Source organism: Eurosta solidaginis, chromosome 1 (genome assembly GCF_040869045.1).
Source record: "Eurosta solidaginis isolate ZX-2024a chromosome 1, ASM4086904v1, whole genome shotgun sequence".
NCBI lineage: Eukaryota > Metazoa > Arthropoda > Insecta > Diptera > Tephritidae > Eurosta > Eurosta solidaginis.
In genome coordinates, this window is record NC_090319.1 from 8,223,253 (window position 1) to 8,246,878 (window position 23,626).

Consider the following 23,626-nt stretch of genomic DNA (forward strand, 5'->3'; position numbering starts at 1 on the left):
GTAACTAAACATTTAAATATGAATTTTAGTATTTAAGGAGGGTGTTTTTTTTTTACTTTTAACACGCGCTCACAGTAACATTAACTTGTAGTTTCACTACATTAGGAATTGGTTTATATAGATGTATATAAAAGTAGTACATACATATAAAATTGTTGCACATTGTGGCGCGCGTTAACGCATTTAGGATGCTACAGTCTTAACTCTACTAGAGCACAGTTCCAGTTGATTTATTTATTTACATACATTTGTTTTGCGTTTTCTTACTGCTAAATATTGTTGTTAAATTTGCCGAAAAGAAAAAAAGTTAGTAAATATGCTAAATCTTAGTACATTTTCACATTTCTAAAGCTTTCAAATATGAATTTTGTTCCGAATTCCCATTTCGGAAAGATTTGAAAGAATTTCAACTAATTTTGGAAATGTTTAAAAGAATTTCAACTAATTTTAGAAATGTTTAAAAGAATTTCAACACATTTTGGAAAATGTTCGAATGCAGTTTATTGTAGCACATGCAAATGAAAATTTTAATCAGCTTGGAAACCTGCTGATATGAGAAAAGTATACTTAACTTAATTGAACACACTCTAATTAGATAATCGTAAATTAGGAAGTAGGAAACTAAAGTTGCAGATAGGTCGGAAATGAGAAAAGCAAAATTATTTAAGTTAATAAATTTAAACTGAAAGGAGGGAAAATAACTAGAAACTTAAGTTTAAAATAGTTTAAAATAAGGCAGGTCTGACTATGTTAAACAAGCCAAGGGTAGAGATAATTTTAATTAAAACTACCCTCACTTAACTGGATAAGAACGAAAGAAGGGGAGAATGAATTGAAATAAGGAGGAAATTTTTAATTAATAAGCAAAACTAGGGAAAGAGAAGAAAGGAACTTAAATTTAAATTCTTTTCTGGTATCAGTAGTTTTGCATTCGCTAGTTAGCGTGAACATCAAATATGGCTTTTTATTTCTTTTGAGCCTTTGGCATATTTATACTTACCAGCAATTTGGATGGAAAAAGGTCAATTTTATTGAATTATTTTGTGGTTTTATTTTGAGGTTTTTATTGTTTAATAGGAACGTGTAGACAAAAATGTAAAATCACCGGTTAGGGTAACTTATAAACAAATGGAAAATGTTTCAATATTTTGTATTTTTATTGTTCCTATATCCTAGTAATGACGTGTGAATAAATTTTGTAATAAAATCGGAATGCTGACGTCACCATTTATTTAGAAGGCACTTAGGGAACCAGGTAAGGGGCCACCGAAATTTAGGTGCGTCGGTGGCCATGGATTTTGAGGGTGGGTATAAGCACCGGGCGTCGCAACACCACCCGCGGCGCCCCCTATGTATATTCGGCCCTTTTCTTTTTTATTTTTAATTTTTTCAGCTTTTTTTGTTATTATTTAATTTTTCAGCGTTTCTGTTGAGTTTGATTTAAACTGTTAGTAACCGGTCATCTCCGGTTCGGTAAATTTTTTTTGCGGTTATTTTTTGAATTTTAAATTTTTGAATTTTTTTTGAATTTAGATTTTGAATGTCAACGGTCTGTCCGTGACATCCGGTTCGGCCGGATGTTGTTTTATTTTGAATTTTTAAGCGTTTTGAGTCGGTATCTGCGCTTCTGTTAGGTTTTTTTGAATTTGACAGCTGCTCGTTTTGATAGGCATGATATGACTTTTTTTCTGCTTATGGCGCAGGAACAGTAAGGTTGGCAAGGACCCGCCCCAGCCGACAATGACTAGCCACTGTGCACCAACACATCATGCCGACCGCCTTCCTTACTGATTCCACTGTAAATGCGATACCATAACAGTATTGTTTATAAAAATGATTGTGTTCTTGATTTGGTCGGCTACAGTGATGCCGATTATGCAGGTGATAGCGAAACAAGACGATCGACGAGTGGGTATGTTTTTGATATTGGGTCCGGTGTCGTAAGCTGGGCATCAGTAAGGAAAAAAATGTCAAAATGGTCAAAATGGTCAATTCAACTTAGAATATATAAATATTGATGAGCAGATCGCGGATATATTTACGAAGGCATTGAATAGGAATCGTCATAAATACTTGTGCAATTTTATGGAGATGACATCATAAGAGAACGTCGCCGATTTTGTTTACAACAATGAGAGGGAGTATTGGAATTATCCATTGTCGAAACAAAGATGGCAACCCTTTTTTCTGTATTCTATTTTACTATTTTTACCTTCGTTAACTACAGTTGAAATGTGACGTTTAAAGAAGAAGCACTTCAATGAAATTTTCTTTTCATAAAAGCGAATTGTTCAACTGTTAATTAAACGTGTTTTCTTTTGTGCGCTTATCTTTTTTATTGACTTAATTGGTTCGGTCAAAATGACTTATAAAACATATCAGTATTACTAATCCGAAGGCGGAAAAGTCGTTCAATAGATATTAACGAATAACCGAAAAATTATCCGCGGGTTCCTCCGAAACGAGGGTAGGGATCCATAGTATTTTAGAGCAGAGAACCTTTCTGCATTGACGGCCTTCGGCCGCGCTTATAAAAAATTACCCTGGGTGGGTCTAACACCGGTTTGGAGGCCAAAACTATATCCGCGCAAAACACTTATGTTCACAATTTTTTTTTTGTAGGTTTAACAACATTACACAACCACATGAAAATCGCCAACTTCAACTGCAAAAATATCTCCGGACAATAGTTAAATTTTTCTTTTCCGCCTTAAGATTATTGTTGTCCAATTCAATACGCGTCTTTTGACATTCTCTCGATATTTTTGGACGCGTATTATCAGTGTCATGCTGTCACATAGAATTACCAATAAAATGATTTGACGTTTTTGTTTATGTTTTAAATTTAATTTATTCATTAACATTTTTCACAATAAAAACTATGCAAATACCACGGAAAAATTATTTCGAGCTCTGGTGAGTCACTTGTTTCACGCGAAAGTTCATTTAAGTTGAGTATTTATGCACAAAATTTTTAAACTAGAAACAAAATCGCGGGTTCGAATCGAGCTCAAGGCCTAACAATAATTTTTTATCATTATTATTGTTATGATAAATTTTTTCTTAATTGAAAAAATTTTTAAATTAGAATAGAAGAAAGAAAAAATTTAGACAACTGCCAAAGCTCGTTGTATAGATCCATTTCGGGAACTGCTAAATTCCTTCATCGGCAACGTTTAGGCGCCGCTGCTATAACCATTCAGCCATCACAGCGGTTTTTTGTTTGTCTTCATTAATCCTACTTCTATTCTGGTTCGTGCCAATTTATATTCACAACACTGCGACATCTGTTGCAGAATGGCTGTGAAAGTTGGACTTGTTTGTTGGCAATGCTGCCATAGTGTCATATTTTATTAACACTTTTTCCCCGTTCTCTGGGATGTATTAACAATTTTTGTTGTTATATCGGCCTACTGATTTTAAGATCGCGGGTTCGAATCGAGCTCAAGGCCTAACAATAATTTTTTATCATTATTATTGTTATGATAAATTTTTTCTTAATTGAAAAAATTTTTAAATTAGAATAGAAGAAAGAAAAAATTTAGACAACTGCCAAAGCTCGTTGTATAGATCCATTTCGGGAACTGCTAAATTCCTTCATCGGCAACGTTTAGGCGCCGCTGCTATAACCATTCAGCCATCACAGCGGTTTTTTGTTTGTCTTCATTAATCCTACTTCTATTCTGGTTCGTGCCAATTTATATTCACAACACTGCGACATCTGTTGCAGAATGGCTGTGAAAATTGGACTTGTTTGTTGGCAATGCTGCCATAGTATCATATTTTATTGACACTTTTTCCCCGTGCTCTGGGATGTATTAACAATTTTTGTTGTTATATCGGCCTACTAATTTTAAGATCGCGGGTTCGAATCGAGCTCAAGGCCTAACAATAATTTTTTATCATTATTATTGTTATGATAAATTTTTTCTTAATTGAAAAAATTTTTAAATTAGAATAGAAGAAAGAAAAAATTTAGACAACTGCCAAAGCTCGTTGTATAGATCCATTTCGGGAACTGCTAAATTCCTTCATCGGCAACGTTTAGGCGCCGCTGCTATAACCATTCAGCCATCACAGCGGTTTTTTGTTTGTCTTCATTAATCCTACTTCTATTCTGGTTCGTGCCAATTTATATTCACAACACTGCGACATCTGTTGCAGAATGGCTGTGAAAATTGGACTTGTTTGTTGGCAATGCTGCCATAGTGTCATATTTTATTGACACTTTTTCCCCGTGCTCTGGGATGTATTAACAATTTTTGTTGTTATATCGGCCTACTGATTTTAAGATCGCGGGTTCGAATCGAGCTCAAGGCCTAACAATAATTTTTTATCATTATTATTGTTATGATAAATTTTTTCTTAATTGAAAAAATTTTTAAATTAGAATAGAAGAAAGAAAAAATTTAGACAACTGCCAAAGCTCGTTGTATAGATCCATTTCGGGAACTGCTAAATTCCTTCATCGGCAACGTTTAGGCGCCGCTGCTATAACCATTCAGCCATCACAGCGGTTTTTTGTTTGTCTTCATTAATCCTACTTCTATTCTGGTTCGTGCCAATTTATATTCACAACACTGCGACATCTGTTGCAGAATGCAGAGCTTTGGCAGTTGTCTAAATTTTTTCTTTCTTCTATTCTAATTTAAAAATTTTTTCAATTAAGAAAAAATTTATCATAACAATAATAATGATAAAAAATTATTGTTAGGCCTTGAGCTCGATTCGAACCCGCGATCTTAAAATCAGTAGGCCGATATAACAACAAAAATTGTTAATACATCCCAGAGCACGGGGAAAAAGTGTCAATAAAATATGACACTATGGCAGCATTGCCAACAAACAAGTCCAATTTTCACAGCCATTCTGCAACAGATGTCGCAGTGTTGTGAATATAAATTGGCACGAACCAGAATAGAAGTAGGATTAATGAAGACAAACAAAAAACCGCTGTGATGGCTGAATGGTTATAGCAGCGGCGCCTAAACGTTGCCGATGAAAGAATTTAGCAGTTCCCGAAATGGATCTATACAACGAGCTTTGGCAGTTGTCTAAAATTTTTTCTTTCTTCTATTCTAATTTAAAAATTTTTTCAATTAAGAAAAAATTTATCATAACAATAATAATGATAAAAAATTATTGTTAGGCCTTGAGCTCGATTCGAACCCGCGATCTTAAAATCAGTAGGCCGATATAACAACAAAAAAAAACTAGAAACAAAATTTTTATTTGTCACAAAAAATTAGGAAAACACAACCGAATGTCAAAAAACCTAACGAAAAAGAAACTAACTGGCTCGTTTGTTTTTAACAAACTAGATTTTATTTTCATTGTTTTTTGGAATATAGCTTACACACTTACACCAGTACCATAAAAAATACACTAAAGTAGTACAGAAGTTAAATTTTTCATAAAAACCAAATTAACAAAGCCACCCTCTTGATCCGAAATTAATCCAGACATATATCAGGATCACAATACATTTTGTTGCATTTGCATGTTAAATTTCTATCCGTATCTGGATCACGCTTTATTGGAACGCAACTTATAACTAAATTTTGTTTTCATTATATTTAAGAAAGGTAATAACAATAGGTAACGACTGCTAATACCGAAGAGGATAAATATGTTTATAATAAAGTATAAAAAAGATGGGATCGAATTACGTTTTACCAAAGAGGATAAATATATTTATTATAAACGTAATTCGATCCCATTTTTTTTTATAAACATTTTCCCTTACGTCCTAATGTTTTGGATATGTGCTTAGATGAGGAATTTTTTTAATTAATTATGTGATTGCATTTGTATTTATTAGGCATTCATCCCAGCACAACGATAGGATCGACTTTTTTGAAGGAGTAGCCGACGTGGTGTGATATTCCACTCAGCAGTTATTATGTCGCACTTATTGTCAACCTCACCTACCCATGGCGAATCCTGTTTCTTTAACAGCCGAGGCTCTGGTGGTCCCAAGTTCCTCATGGATCTAGGGGTGGGAGGGCGGTATAGCATAGACGGTTTCATGTAGTCATAACAAATCGTTCCCGAGATGGTCAGGCTAGTACCTAAATGGTGTTTGTTACCGGAACGAACCGGATTTGCATCCGGAAAAAGATCATCAACATCTGTGCCACTCCCCAAGGCCTTCGGGGAGTGTCCTTATCGCTACAACAACAACGCGTTTATGAGTCAAAGTGGAAGCATTCGGCAAAACTTTCTATGTAAGTCCGCCTTTATCGGAAACTGTCGATCATGATGAAATTAATATTAAGGTGTTCTTATCCCGCTGACGTTTTCCCTTGTTCTGACAAGTTCGGCATGCATATTTTAGAGGGTTGTCTATCATACATAACCGTCTTTCAGTTCTACTATGATCAGAGTAGATTTTACTATACGTTTAGAAATATTATAACTACATAAGCCGCGACTAGAGTTATTTAGCCAAAAGGATTAACGTCACTTTGTGTCCCCAAAAGAATATAGAAAAAATATTGCATAAAACAAATTTTTTTGGGAATTTTGTACGTAAAATTAAGCAATCAAAATTTAATACTTGTGTAAAACCACCAAATACTGGAATAAGGAGCCAAGGAAATAGTGAGGTTATGTTGTTGACTCACCTTTATTTTTACATCATGTTGTCGATAACCTAGTTAAAACTATCGATTGTCGATGGTGTAAAATCATCAACGCTGTCATAGTTTTGCGATCATTAAATTTAATTGGAAGTCAAATTAATTGATAAAGTCATTCGGCGTTGTACTCTCTAACTGTGAAGGTCATTGTTTAGTATATAGTTTGGCAGCTTAAGTAGAGGTTATGTTGCGAATAGAGTGGAAGGCAGTGGACTAGGCAGTCGAATGTCATATAATGAAGGAATGGTGTTCGGAGATTTTTCAAAGTTAAAAAAAAAAAATGATAAAAGCTTTAATATAAATAAAAATATTGTTTTAATAACAACAAAAATGCCATATATATTCTGTATACATAAATTTGTAAGTATTATCTCACTTGAAAATTTGAATTAAATAATCTAAAGTTTTGTTTTGAAACTGAGTCGAGAACTGTGCGTGTGAATTTTCACCGATGAGCTGTTAGTTTTTTTTTTTTTTTTTATCTTAAATAAAGTTCCAAGTCCAGTTTTCTTAAAAATATTGCGACAATGTATGGACTGTTAGGTATTATTTATCATGTACTAGCCTTTACCCGCGGCCCCGTCCGCAAGGAGAAAATGAAATATGTGGGCTATTCACGTTAGCCTGCTTATAAAGTTATCTGTTTAAAATTTTTTTTCTGTCTAATGCATTTTATTTTTGTAATTGAGTAAAAAAAAGAACTTTATGAGCTGATAACCTGATAGGATCCCAAAATGATAACGAAATTATCCAGAAAAAGCCACGAAATGACCCCGACGCTATCGCGGACGGATCCCGAAAACCATCCAGAAACGCCCCGGAAGTGTTTCCAAAAGTTCCCGAAGTAGTCCCAAAAAAACCCGAAATGACAACGACACGATTCTAGACTTATCCAGATAACCACACAGAAATGATACCTGAAGGGTACCAAATTGATCCCGAAATAGTCCCGAAAAAGTTCCGAAATTACCCTGACGGGCTCCCGGACGGATCTCAGAAACCATCCAGAAAATATCCAGGAAGGGTCCCTAAATTATCCCGACTAACTCCAGAAAAAGTTCCGAAATGGCTCCGAGGGGATCCACGATGGATCGCGAAAACCATACAGAAATGATTCCGGAAGGATTCCAAAATGATCCCGAAATAGTCCGGAATTGACCCAGATGGGATCCCGCACAGATCCAGAAATGATCCCGGAAGGGTGCAAAAACTATCCCGGAAAAGTAACAAAAAATCCCGAAATGGCTCCTACGGCATCCCGGACGGATCCAGAAATGATCTCGGAAGGGTCCCCAAATGATCCCAAAATGGTCCCGAAATGACCCTGATGGATCCGGCAAACCATCAAGAAATTATGCCGAAAGGGTCCCAAAATGATCCCGAAATAATACAGAAAAAGTCACGAAACGACCCCTAGAGGATCCCCAAATGATCCCGTATTAGCCCCGAAAAGGTCCCGAAATAAGCCCGACGGGATCCCGGACAAATCCCGAAAACCATCCAGAAATGATGCCGGAAGGAATCCCAAATGATTCCGTAAAAGTCCCGCATTGATTCCGACGGGATCCCGAACGGATACCGAAAATCATCCAGAAGTGATGCCGGAAAGGTCCTCAAATGATCACCTAATAGTCCCGAAATGACCCTTAAGGGGTCATGGATGGATCCCATAAACCATCCAGAAATGATCCCGATATATTCCCGAAGAAGTCCCGAAGTGACCCTGACGGGATCTCGAACGCACCCCTAAATTACCCTGACGGGATCCCGGACAGATCCCGAAATCCATCCAGAAATGATCTTGGGAGGGACCCCAAATGATCCCGAAAAAGTCCCGCAATGATTCCGAGGGGATCCTGATCGGATACCGATAACCATCCAGAAGTGATGCCGGAAAGGTCCTCAAATGATCACCTAATACCAAAATGACCCTGACGGCATCCCGGACTGATCCCAAAATCCATCCAGAAATGATCTTGGGAAGGTCCCAAAATTATCCCGAAATAGTCTCGGAAAAGTTCAGAAATTACCCTGACGGGTTCCCGGACGAATCCTGAAAGCCATCTCTAAATGATCCCGAAAAAGTCCCGAAATGACCCTGACTGGACCCCGAAAGGATCCCGAAAACTATCCAGAAATGATGCCGGAAATGTCCTCAAATGATCACCTAATAGTTCCGAAAAGACCCTGACGGGATCCCGAACGGATCCCGACAACTATCTAGAAATGATGCCGAAAGGGCCCGCAAATGATCCCGTATTAGTCGAGAAAAAGTCCCGAAATGAACCCGACGGGATGCCGGACGAATCCCAAAAACCAGCCAGAAATGATGCCGGAACTGACACCAAATGATCCCGAAAAAGTCCCGCAATAATTCCGACGGGATCCTGAGCGGATACCGAAAACCATCCAGAAGTGATGCCGAAAAGGTCCTCAAATGATCACCTAATAGTCCCAAAATGACCCTGACGGCATCCCGGACAGATCCCGAAATCCATCCAGAAATGATCTTGGGAGGGTCCCAAAATTATCCCGAAATAGTCTGGGAAAAGTCCAGAAATTACCCTGACGGATACCGGACGAATCCTGAAAACCAATCTTAAATGATGCCGAAAAAGTCCCGAAATGACCCTGATGGGACCCGGAAAGGATCCCAAAAACTAACCAGAAATGATGCCGGAAAGGTCCTCAAATGATCTCCCAATAGTTCCGAAAAGACCCTGACGGGATCCCGAACGGATTCCGACAACTATCCAGAAATGATACCGAAAGGGCCCGCAAATGATCCCGTATTAGTCGAGAAAAAGTCCCGAAATGACCCCGACGGGATGCCGGACGAATCCCAAAAACCATCCAGAAATGATTTTGGAAGGGACCCCAATGATCCCGAAAAAGTCCCGCAATTATTCCGACGGGAATCTGAACGGATACCGAAAACCATCCAGAAGTGATGACGGAACGGTCCTCAAATGCTCACCTAATAGTCCCAAAATGACCCTGAGGGCATCCCGGACAAATCCCGAAATCCATCCAGAAATGATCTTGGGAAGGTCCCAAAATGATCCCGAAATAGTCTCGGAAAAGTCCAGAAATTACCCTGACGGGTTCCCGGACGAATCCTGAAAGCCATCCTTAAATGATCTCGAAAAAGCCCCGAAATGACCCTGACGGGATCCCGAAAGGATTCCAAAAACTATCCAGAAATGATGCCGGGAAGGTCCTCAAATGATCCCCTAATAGTTCCGAAATGACCGTGACGGGATCCCGAACGGATCCCGACAACTATCCAGAAATTATGCCGAAAGGGTCCGCAAATGATCCCGTATTAGTCGAGAAAAAGTCCCGAAATGACCCCGACGGGATCCCGGACGAATCCCAAAAACCATCCAGAAATGATGCCGGTAGGTATCCCAAATGATCCCGAAATAATCCCGAAATGACCTCGTCGGCATCCCAGACGGATACCGAAAATTATCCAGAAATGATGCCGGAAAGGTCCACAAATGATCCCCTAATAGTCCCGAAATTACCCTGATGGGATCCCGGACGGATCCCGAAAACCATCCAGAAATGATGCCGGAAGAGCCCCCAAATGATCCCGAAAAAGTCCCCAAATGACCCCGACGATATCCCGGACGGATCCCGAAAACCATCCAGAAATGATGCCGGAAGAGCCCCCAAATGATCCCGAAAAAGTCCCCAAATGACCCCGACGAGATCCCGCACGGATCCCGAAAACCATCCAGAAATGATGCCGGAAGAGCCCCAAATGACCCCGACATACTCCAGAAAAGGTTCCGAAATGGCTCCGAGGGAAGGAACGACGGATCGCGAAAACCATACAGAAATGATTCCGGAAGAATCCCAAAATGATCCCGAAATAGTCCGGAAATGACCCAGATGGGATCCCGCACAGATCCAGAAATGATCCCGGAAGGGTCCAAAAACTATCCCGGAAAAGTAACAAAAAATCCCGAAATGGCTCCTACGGCATCCCGGACGGATCCAGAAATGATCTGGGAAGGGTCCCCAAATGATCTCAAAATGGTCCCGAAATGACCCTGATGGATCCGGCAAACCATCAAGAAATTATGCCGGAAGGGTCCCCAAATGATCCCGAAATAAAACAGAAAAAGTCACGAAACGACCCCTAGAGGATCCCCAAATGATCCCGTATTAGCCCCAAAAAAGTCCCAAAATGACCCTGACGGGATCCCGAAAGGATTCCGAAAACAATACAGAAATGATGCCGGAAAGGTCCTCAAATGATCCCCTAAAAGTCCCGAAATGACCGTGACGGGATCCCGACAACTATCCGGAAATGATGCCGAAAGGGTCCGCAAATGATCCCGTATTAGTCGAAAAAAAGTCCCGAAAGGACCACGACGGGATCCCGGACGAATCCGAAAAACCATCCAGAAATGATGCCGGTAGGTATCCCAAATGATCCCGAAATAGTCCCGAAATGACCTCGTCGGCATCCCGGACGGATCCCGAAAATTATCCAGAAATGATGCCGGAAAGGTTCCCAAATGATCCCCTAATAGTCCCGAAATTACCCTAATGGGATCCCGGACGGATCCCGAAAACCATCCAGAAATGATGCCGAAAGGGTTCCCAAATGATCCCGTATTAGTCGCGAAAAAGTCCCGAAATGACCCCGACGGGATCCCGGACGGATCCCGAAAACCATCCAGAAATGATGCCGAAAGGGTTCCCAAATGATCCCGTATTAGTCGCGAAAAAGTCCCGAAATGACCCCGACGGGGTCCCGGACGGATCCCGAAAACCATCCAGAAATGATGCCGGATGAGCCCCAAAATGATCCCGAAAAAGTCCCCAAATGACCCCGACGAGATCCCGGACGGATCCCGAAAACCATCCAGAAATGATGCCGGAAGAGCCCCCAAATGATCCCGAAAAAGTCCCCAAATGATCCCGACGATATCCTGGACGGATCCCGAAAACCATCCAGAAATGATGCCGGAAGAGCCCTCAAATGATCCCGAAAAAGTCCCCATATGACCCCGACGAGATCCCGCACGGATCCCGAAAACCATCCAGAAATGATGCCGGAAGGGTCCCCAAATGATCGCGAAATAGTCCCGAAATGATTCCGGAATAGTCCCGAAAATATTCCAAAATAACCCCGACGGGATCCCGGACGGATCCCGTAAACTATACAGAAATGATCCCGGAAGGGTCCCAAAATGATCCCGAAATAGTCCCGAAAAAGTCCCGAAATTACCCCGGCGTAATCCCGGACCGATCCCGAAAACCATCCAGAAATGATCCCGGAAGGGTCTCGATATGACCCTTACGGGATTACAAATAAGGTGAAGCTAATTATAAAACCATGTTAATAAGGCAGCAGGCGCATTGGAGCGAATAAAAAGTTAGATAGAAACATACAGGTAAAGCTAATAAAAGCGTGCTAATAAAAACAATTGATGGAGGGCGGATGGCGGGAGTAGAGGAGAGGACCACTGATCGTTCCTCCAAAATTGTCTAGATCTCGTTCTGTATGTACCAGATACCAAAAACTATTGATTTAGGAGAAAATTTAGATTGAGTTATAACAATTTATGGATTTTACACCAGAGGGGGAGATAAAGGGGGCGGGCGGAGGGTGTCACTGCTTACTTTGTAAGCCCTCGACTTATTTGACCCTTTGAGTCTGTGATATTGGTAAAGGCCAGTATACGTAAGGTTATAATGTGTAAAAATTATGAAAAATAATTTCTCGAAGGGTCGTGGGACCCCCACCCCTCTTTCCATGTTCGAAAAAAATTTCGCTAGTAGACTACTGTCTGTGTCCCAAATTTCATCAAAATCCGTGTAGCCATTCTGGCGTGATTCAGTCGCAAAGACGAAAAAATATAATAATTAAATTATATCTGTTCCTAGGGGGCGGGGACCACGCCCTTTTGAAAAATATATAGCTAGTAGATCCTTCTAGACTATTGGCTATATGTGTGCAAAATTTCATCCAAATCGGTCCAGCCGTTCTTGCGTTATTGAGTCACAAAGACAAACGTCTGGACAAACATCCAAACATCCAAACATCCAAACATCTAAACATCCAAACATCCAAACATCTTAACATCCAAACTTTCCCATTTATAATATATACTAGCCTTTACCCGCGGCCCCGTCCGCAAGGAGAAAATGAAATATGTGGGCTATTCACGTTAGCCTGCTTATAAACTTATCTGTTTAAAATTTTTTTTCTGTCTAATGCATTTTATTTTTGTAATTGAGTAAAAAAAAGAACTTTATGAGCTGATAACCTGATAGGATCCCAAAATGATAACGAAATTATCCAGAAAAAGCCACGAAATGACCCCGACGCTATCGCGGACGGATCCCGAAAACCATCCAGAAAAGCCCCGGAAGTGTTTCCAAAAGTTCCCGAAGTAGTCCCAAAAAAACCCGAAATGACAACGACAGGATTCTAGACTTATCCAGATAACCACACAGAAATGATGCCTGAAGGGTACCAAATTGATCCCGAAATAGTCCCGAAAAAGTTCCGAAATTACCCTGACGGGCTCCCGGACGGATCTCAGAAACCATCCAGAAAATATCCAGGAAGGGTCCCTAAATTATCCCGACTAACTCCAGAAAAAGTTCCGAAATGTCTCCGAGGGGATCCACGATGGATCGCGAAAACCATACAGAAATGATTCCGGAAAGATTCCAAAATGATCCCGAAATAGTCCGGAATTGACCCAGATGGGATCCCGCACAGATCCAGAAATGATCCCGGAAGGGTGCAAAAACTATCCCGGAAAAGTAACAAAAAATCCCGAAATGGCTCCTACGGCATCCCGGACGGATCCAGAAATGATCTCGGAAGGGTCCCCAAATGATCCCAAAATGGTCCCGAAATGACCCTGATGGATCCGGCAAACCATCAAGAAATTATGCCGAAAGGGTCCCAAAATGATCCCGAAATAATACAGAAAAAGTCACGAAACGACCCCTAGAGGATCCCCAAATGATCCCGTATTAGCCCCGAAAAGGTACCGAAATAACCCCGACGGGATCCCGGACAAATCCCGAAAACCATCCAGAAATGATGCCGGAAGGAATCCCAAATGATTCCGTAAAAGTCCCGCATTGATTCCGACGGGATCCCGAACGGATACCGAAAATCATCCAGAAGTGATGCCGGAAAGGTCCTCAAATGATCACCTAATAGTCCGAAATGACCCTTAAGGGGTCATGGACGGATCCCATAAACCATCCAGAAATGATCCCGATATATTCCCGAAGAAGTCCCGAAATGACCCTGACGGGATCTCGAACGCACCCCTAAATGACCCTGACGGGATCCCGGACAGATCCCGAAATCCATCCAGAAATGATCTTGGGAAGGTCCCAAAATTATCCCGAAATAGTCTCGGAAAAGTTCAGAAATTACCCTGACGGGTTCCCGGACGAATCCTGAAAGCCATCTCTAAATGATCCCGAAAAAGTCCCGAAATGACCCTGACTGGACCCCGAAAGAATACCGAAAACTATCCAGAAATGATGCCGGAAATGTCCTCAAATGATCACCTAATAGTTCCGAAAAGACCCTGACGGGATCCCGAACGGATCCCGACAACTATCTAAAAATGATGCCGAAAGGGCCCGCAAATGATCCCGTATTAGTCGAGAAAAAGTCCCGAAATGAACCCGACGGGATGCCGGACGAATCCCAAAAACCAGCCAGAAATGATGACGGAAGGGACACCAAATGATCCCGCAAAAGTCCCGCAATAATTCCGACGGATCCTGAGCGGATACCGAAAACCATCCAGAAGTGATGCCGAAAAGGTCCTCAAATGATCACCTAATAGTCCCAAAATGACCCTGACGGCATCCCGGACAGATCCCGAAATCCATCCAGATATGATCTTGGGAGGGTCCCAAAATTATCCCGAAATAGTCTGGGAAAAGTCCAGAAATTACCCTGACGGATACCAGACGAATCCTGAAAACCAATCTTAAATGATGCCGAAAAAGTCCCGAAATGACCCTGAAGGGACCCGGAAAGGATCCCGAAAACTAACCAGAAATAATGCCGGAAAGGTCCTCAAATGATCTCCCAATAGTTCCGAAAAGACCCTGACGGGATCCCGAACGGATCCCGACAACTATCCAGAAATGATACCGAAAGGGCCCGCAAATGATCCCGTATTAGTCGAGAAAAAGTCCCGATTTGACCCGGACGGGATGCCGGACGAATCCAAAAAACCATCCAGAAATGATTTTGGAAGGGACCCCAATGATCCCGAAAAAGTCCCGCAATTATTCCGACGAGAATCTGAACGGATACCGAAAACCATCCAGAAGTGATGCCGGAACGGTCCTCAAATGCTCACCTAATAGTCCCAAAATGACCCTGAGGGCATCCCGGACAAATCCCGAAGTCCATCCAGAAATGATCTTGGGAAGGTCCCAAAATGATCCCGAAATAGTCTCGGAAAAGTCCAGAAATTACCCTGACGGGTTCCCGGACGAATCCTGAAAGCCATCCTTAAATGATCCCGAAAAAGCCCCGAAATGACCCTGACGGGATCCCGAAAGGATTCCAAAAACTATCCGGAAATGATGCCGGAAAGGTCCTCAAATGATCCCCTAATAGTTCCGAAATGACCGTAACGGGATCCCGAACGGATCCCGACAACTATCCAGAAATTATGCCGAAAGGGTCCGCAAATGATCCCGTATTAGTCGAGAAAAAGTCCCGAAATGACCCCGACGGGATCCCGGACGAATCCCAAAAACCATCCAGAAATGATGCCGGTAGGTATCCCAAATGATCCCGAAATAATCCCGAAATGACCTCGTCGGCATTCCGGACGGATACCGAAAATTATCCAGAAATGATGCCGGAAAGGTCCACAAATGATCCCCTAATAGTCCCGAAATTACCCTGATGGGATCCCGGACGGATCCCGAAAACCATCCAGAAATGATGCCGGAAGAGCCCCCAAATGATCCCGAAAAAGTCCCCAAATGACCCCGACGATATCCCGGACGGATCCCGAAAACCACCCAGAAATGATGCCGGAAGAGCCCCCAAATGATCCCGAAAAAGTCCCCAAATGACCACGACGAGATCCCGCACGGATCCCGAAAACCATCCGGAAATGATGCCGGAAGAGCCCCAAATGATCCCGAAAAAGTCCCCAAATGACCCCGACATACTCCAGAAAAGGTTCCGAAATGGCTCCGAGGGAATCAACGACAGATCGCGAAAACCATACAGAAATGATTCCGGAAGGATCCCAAAATGATCCCGAAATAGTCCGGAAATGACCCAGATGGGATCCCGCACAGATCCAGAAATGATCCCGGAAGGGTCCAAAAGCTATCCCGGAAAAGTAACAAAAAATCTCGAAATGGCTCCTACGGCATCCCGGACGGATCCAGAAATGATCTCGGAAGGGTCCCCAAATGATCCCAAAATGGTCCCGAAATGACCCTGATGGATCCGGCAAACCATCAAGAAATTATGCCGGAAGGGTCCCCAAATGATCCCGAAATAAAACAGAAAAAGTCACGAAACGACCCCTAGAGGATCCCCAAATGATCCCGTATTAGCCCAAAAAAGTCCCAAAATGACCCTGACGGGATCCCGAAAGGATTTCGAAAACAATACAGAAATGATGCCGGAAAGGTCCTCAAATGATCCCCTAATAGTCCCGAAATGACCGTGATGGGATCCCGACAACTATCCAGAAATGATGCCGAAAGGGTCCACAAATGATCCCGTATTAGTCGAAAAAAGTCCCGAAAGGACCACGACGGGATCCCGGACGAATCCCAAAAACCATCCAGAAATGATGCCGGTAGGTATCCCAAATGATCCCGAAATAGTCCCGAAATGACCTCGTCGGCATCCCGGACGGATCCCGAATATTATCCAGAAATGATGCCGGAAAGGTTCCCAAATGATCCCCTAATAGTCCCGAAATTACCCTAATGGGATCCCGGACGGATCCCGAAAACCATCCAGAAATGATGCCGAAAGGGTTCCCAAATGATCCCGTATTAGTCGCGAAAAAGTCCCGAAATGACCCCGACGGGATCCCGGACGGATCCCGAAAACCATCCAGAAATGATGCCGAAAGGGTTCCCAAATGATCCAGCATTAGTCGCGAAAAAGTCCCGAAATGACCCCGACGGGATCCCGGACGGATCCCGAAAACCATCCAGAAATGATGCCGGATGAGCCCCAAAATGATCCCGAAAAAGTCCCCAAATGACCCCGACGAGATCCCGGACGGATCCCGAAAACCAACCGAAAGGGTCCGCAAATGATCCCGTATTAGTCGAAAAAAGTCCCGAAAGGACCACGACGGGATCCCGGACGAATCCCAAAAACCATCCAGAAATGATGCCGGTAGGTATCCCAAATGATCCCGAAATAGTCCCGAAATGACCTCGTCGGCATCCCGGACGGATCCCGAAAATTATCCAGAAATGATGCCGGAAAGGTTCCCAAATGATCCCCTAATAGTCCCGAAATTACCCTAATGGGATCCCGGACGGATCCCGAAAACCATCCAGAAATGATGCCGAAAGGGTTCCCAAATGATCCCGTATTAGTCGCGAAAAAGTCCCGAAATGACCCCGACGGGATCCCGGACGGATCCCGAAAACCATCCAGAAATGATGCCGAAAGGGTTCCCAAATGATCCCGTATTAGTCGCGAAAAAATCCCGAAATGACCCCGACGGGATCCCGGACGGATCCCGAAAACCATCCAGAAATGATGCCGGATGAGCCCCAAAATGATCCCGAAAAAGTCCCCAAATGACCCCGACGATATCCCGGACGGATCCCGAAAACCATCCAGAAATGATGCCGGAAGAGCCCTCAAATGATCCCGAAAAAGTCCCCATATGACCCCGACGAGATCCCGCACGGATCCCGAAAACCATCCAGAAATGATGCCGGAAGGGTCTCCAAATGATCGCGAAATAGTCCCGAAATGATTCCGGAATAGTTCCGAAAATGTTCCAAAATAACCCCGACGGGATCCCGGACGGATCCCGTAAACTATACAGAAATGATCCCGGAAGGGTCCCAAAATGATCCCGAAATAGTCCCGAAAAAGTCCCGAAATTACCCCGGCGTAATCCCGGACCGATCCCGAAAACCATCCAGAAATGATCCCGGAAGGGTCTCGATATGACCCTTACGGGATTACAAATAAGGTGAAGCTAATTATAAAACCATGTTAATAAGGCAGCAGGCGCATTGGAGCGAATAAAAAGTTAGATAGAAACATACAGGTAAAGCTAATAAAAGCGTGCTAATAAAAACAATTGATGGAGGGCGGATGGCGGGAGTAGAGGAGAGGACCACTGATCGTTCCTCCAAAATTGTCTAGATCTCGTTCTGTATGTACCAGATACCAAAAACTATTGATTTAGGAGAAAATTTAGATTGAGTTATAACAATTTATGGATTTTACACCAGAGGGGGAGATAAAGGGGGGCCGGCGGAGGGTGTCACTGCTTACTTTGTAAGCCCTCGACTTATTTGACCCCTTGAGTCTGTGATATTGGTGAAGGCCAGTATACGTAAAGTTATAATGTGTAAAAATTATGAAAAATAATTTCTCGAAGGGTCGTGGGACCCCCACCCCTCTTTCCATGTTCGAAAAAAATTTCGCTAGTAGACTACTGTCTGTGTCCCAAATTTCATCAAAATCCGTGTAGCCATTCTGGCGTGATTCAGTCGCAAAGACGAAAAAATATAATAATTAAATTATAACTCCTCCTAGGGGGCGGGGACCACGCCCCTTTTGAAAAATATATAGCTAGTAGATCCTTCTAGACTATTGGCTATATGTGTGCAAAATTTCATCCAAATCGGTCCAGCCGTTCTTGCGTTATTGAGTCACAAAGACAAACGTCTGGACAAACATCCAAACATCCAAACATCCAAACATCCAAACATCCAAACATCCAAACATCTAAACATCCAAACATCCAAACATCTTAACATCCAAACTTTCCCATTTATAATATACTAGCCTTTACCCGCGGCCCCGTCCGCAAGGAGAAATTTAAATATATGGGCTATTCGCGTTAGCCTGCTTATCAAGTTATCTGTTTAAAATTTAGTTTTCTGTCTAATGCATTTTATTTTTGTAATTGAGCAAAAAAAAAAAAAAGAATCAAATGAGCTGATAACCTAATAGGATCCCAAATGATCCCGAAATTATCCAGAAAAAGTTACGAAATGACCCCCACGCTATCGCGGACGGATCCCGAAAACCATCCAGAAATGCACCGAAAGGGTCTCCAAAAGTTCCCGGAATAGTCTAAAAAAACCCGAAATGACAACGACACGATTCTAGACGTATCCAGAGAACCACACAGAAATGATCCCTGAAGGTGTTCCAAAATGATCCCGAAAAGGTTCCAAAATGACCCTGACGGGCTCCCGGGCAGATCTGAAAAACCATCCAGAAAATATCCAGGAAGAGTCCCTAAATTATCCCGACATACTCCAGAAAAAGTTCAGAAATGGCTCCGAGGGAATCCATGACGGATCACGAAAACCATACAGAAATGATTCCGAAAGGATCCCAAAATGATCCCGAAATAGACCGGAAATGACCCAGATGGGATCCCGCACAGATCCAGAAATTATCCCGGAAGGGTCCAAAAACTATCCCGGAAAAGTGACAAAAAATCCCGAAATGGCTCCTACGGCATCCCGGACAGATCCAGAAATGATCTCGGAAGGGTCCCCAAATGATCCCAAAATGGTCCCGAAATGACCCTGATGGATCCGGCAAACCATCAAGAAATTATGCCGGAAGGGTCCCCAAATGATCCCGAAATAATACAGAAAAAGTCACGAAACGACCCCTAGAGGATCACCAAATGATCCCGAAATAACCCCGACGGGATCCCGGACAAATCCCGAAAACCATCCAGAAATGATGCCGGATGGGATCCCAAATGATTCCGAAAAAGTCCCGCATTGATTCCGACGGGATCCTGAAATGATACGGGAAATCATCCAGAAATGATGCCGGTAGGTACACCAAATGATCCCCAAATAGTCCCCAAATGACCCCGCCGAGATCCCGGACGGATACCGAAAACCATTCAGAAATGATGCCCGTAGGTACCCCAAATGATCCCGAAATAGTCCCGAAATGACCCCGTCCGGATCCCGGAGGGACCCCGTAAACTATCTAGAGATGATGTCGAAAGGGTCCCCAAATAATCCCGTATGAGTCGAGAAAAAGTCCCGAAATAACCCCGACGGGATCCCGGAAGGAATCCACGACAGATCGCGAAAACCATACATAAATGATTCCGGAAGGATCCCAAAATGATCCCGAAATAGTCCGGAAATGACCCAGATGGGATCCCGCACAGATCCAGAAATTATCCCCGAAGGGTCCAAAAACTATCCCGGAAAAGTAACAAAAAATCCCGAAATGGCTAATACGGCATCCCGGACGGATTCACAAATGATCTCGGAAGGGTCCCAAAATGATCCCAAAATGGCCCGAAATGACCCTGATAGATCCGGCAAACCATCAAGAAATTATGCCGGAAGGGTCCCCAAACGATCCCGAAATAAAACAGAAAAAGTCACGAAACGACCCCTAGAGGATCCCCAAGTGATCCCGTATTATCCCCGAAAAGGTCCCGAAATAACCCCGACAAATCCCGAAAACCATCCAGAAATGATGCCGGAAGGGACCCCAAATGATTCCGAAAAAGTCCCGCAATGATTCGACGGGATCCCTAACGGATACCGAAAATCATGCAGAAGTGATGCCGGAAAGGTCCTCAAATGATCACATAATAGTCCCAAAATGACCGTTAAGGGATCCTGGACGGATCCCGTAAACCATCCAGAAAAGATCCCGAAAAAGTCCTAAAATGACCCCGACGGGTCCCGGACGAATCCCGAAAACCATCCAGAACTGATGCCGGAAGGGACCCCAAATGATCCCGAAAAAGTCCCGAAATGATCCCGACGGGATCCCGGACGGATACCGAAAACCATCTAGAAATGATGCCGGAAGGTACCCCAAATGATCCCGAAAAAGTCCTAAAATGGCCCCGACGGGATTCCTCACAGATCCCGAAAACCATCTAGAAATGATGCCAGAAGGTACCCCAAATGATCCCGAATTAGTTCCGAAATGACCCCGACGGGATCCCGGAAGGATCCCGAAAACCATCCAGAAATGATGCCAAAAGTGACCCCATATGATTCCGAAAAATTCCCGAAATGACCCCGACGGGATCCCGGACGGATCACGAAAACCATGCACAAATGATGGCGGAAGGGACCCCAAATGATCCCGAAAAAGTCCCGAAATGACCCCGACGGGATCCCGGACGGATACCGAAAACCATCCAGAAATGATTACGGAGGGGACCCAAAATAACCCCGAAAGGTCCCGTAGTTATCCCGGAAACCATCAGGAATGTATCTCTCAAAGGTACGCAAATGATCCCGAAAATACCCCGACGGAACCCCGGACGGATCCCGAAAACTATACAGGAATGATCCCCGAAGGGTCCCAAAACGATCCCGAAAAAGTCTCGAAATAGTCCCGAAAAAGTCCCGAAATGACCACGGCGGGATCCTGGACGGATCCCGAAAACCATCCAGAAATGATCCCGGAAGGGTTTCGATACGACCCTAACCATGTTAATAAGGCAGCAGGCGCGTTGGAGCGAATGAAGAGTTACATTGAAACATACAGGTAAAGCTAATAAAAGCGTGCTAATAAAAACAACTGAAGGAGGGCGGATGGCGAGAGGAGAAGGAGAGGACCACTGATCGTTTTTCCAAAATTGTTTAGATCTCGATCTGTATGTGCCAGATACCAAAAACTCTTGATTTTGGAGAAAATTTTTTTTGAGTTATAACAATTTATAGATTTTACACCAGAGGTGGAGAGAAGGGGGGAGGGAGACGGAGGGTGTCACTGCTCACTTTGTAAGCCCTCGACTTATTTGACCCCTTGAGTCTGTGATATTGGTGAAGGCCAGTATACGTAAAGTTATAATGTGTAAAAATTATTAAAAAGTAATTGCTCGAAGGGGTCGTGGGACCCCGACCCCTCTTTCCATGTTCGAAAAAAATTTCGCTAGTAGACTACTGTCTGTATCCCAAATTTCATCAAAATCCGTGCAGCCGTTCTTGCGTGATTGAGTCACAAAAACAAACGTCTGGACAAACATCTTCACATCCAAACTTTGCCATTTATAATATATACTAGCCTTTACCCGCGGCCCCGTCCGCAAGGAAAATTTTAAATATATGGGCTATTCGCGTTAGCCTGCTTATTATCTGTTTAAAATTTTGTTTTCTGTCTAATGCATTTTATTTTTGTAATTGAGTAAAAAAAAGAACTAAATGAGCTGATAACCTGATAGGATCCCAAAATGATAACGAAATTATCCAGAAAAAGCCACGAAATGACCCCGACGCTATCGCGGACGGATCCCGAAAACCATCCAGAAACGCCCCGGAAGTGTTTCCAAAAGTTCCCGAAGTAGTCCCAAAAAAACCCGAAATGACAACGACACGATTCTAGACTTATCCAAATAACCACACAGAAATGATGCCTGAAGGGTACCAAATTGATCCCGAAATAGTCCCGAAAAAGTTCCGAAATTACCCTGACGGGCTCCCGGACGGATCTCAGAAACCATCCAGAAAATATCCAGGAAGGGTCCCTAAATTATCCCGACTAACTCCAGAAAAAGTTCCGAAATGGCTCCGAGGGGATCCACGATGGATCGCGAAAACCATACAGAAATGATTCCGGAAGGATTCCAAAATGATCCCGAAATAGTCCGGAATTGACCCAGATGGGATCCCGCACAGATCCAGAAATGATCCCGGAAGCGTGCAAAAACTATCCCGGAAAAGTAACAAAAAATCCCGAAATGGCTCCTACGGCATCCCGGACGGATCCAGAAATGATCTCGGAAGGGTCCCCAAATGATCCCAAAATGGTCCCGAAATGACCCTGATGGATCCGGCAAACCATCAAGAAATTATGCCGAAAGGGTCCCAAAATGATCCAGAAATAATACAGAAAAAGTCACGAAACGACCCCTAGAGGATCCCCAAATGATCCCGTATTAGCCCCGAAAAGGTCCCGAAATAACCCCGACGGGATCCCGGACAAATCCCGAAAACCATCCAGAAATGATGCCGGAAGGAATCCCAAATGATTCCGTAAAAGTCCCGCATTGATTCCGACGGGATCCCGAACGGATACCGAAAATCATCCAGAAGTGACGCCGGAAAGGTCCTCAAATGATCACCTAATAGTCCCGAAATGACCCTTAAGGGGTCATGGACGGATCCCATAAACCATCCAGAAATGATCCCGATATACTCCCGAAGAAGTCCCGAAATGACCCTGACGGGATCTCGAACGCACCCCTAAATGACCCTGACGGGATCCCGGACAGATCCCGAAATCCATCCAGAAATGATCTTGGGAGGGACCCCAAATGATCCCGAAAAAGTCCCGCAATGATTCCGAGGGGATCCTGATCGGATACCGATAACCATCCAGAAGTGATGCCGGAAAGGTCCTCAAATGATCACCTAATACCAAAATGACCCTGACGGCATCCCGGACTGATCCCAAAATCCATCCAGAAATGATCTTGGGAAGGTCCCAAAATTATCCCGAAATAGTCTCGGAAAAGTTCAGAAATTACTCTGACGGGTTCCCGGACGAATCCTGAAAGCCATCTCTAAATGATCCCGAAAAAGTCCCGAAATGACCCTGACTGGACCCCGAAAGGATCCCGAAAACTATCCAGAAATGATGCCGGAAATGTCCTCAAATGATCACCTAATAGTTCCGAAAAGACCCTGACGGGATCCCGAACGGATCCCGACAACTATCTAGAAATGATGCCGAAAGGGCCCGCAAATGATCCCGTATTAGTCGAGAAAAAGTCCCGAAA

General features: G+C 43.3%; 1 protein-coding gene across 2 annotated transcripts in view; it reads left to right on the top strand.

The window, feature by feature from the left end:
* The first annotated feature begins 6,758 nt into the window (after window positions 1-6,758).
* The window catches only part of SppL (signal peptide peptidase-like protein), a 109,200-nt gene continuing 92,332 nt past the window's right edge, over window positions 6,759-23,626 (top strand). For both annotated transcript variants that reach the window (XR_010952162.1, XM_067779221.1), the window contains exon 1: window positions 6,759-6,784. The gene's annotated coding sequence lies outside the window, so the exon portion shown is untranslated. The remainder of the gene's footprint in view (window positions 6,785-23,626) is intronic.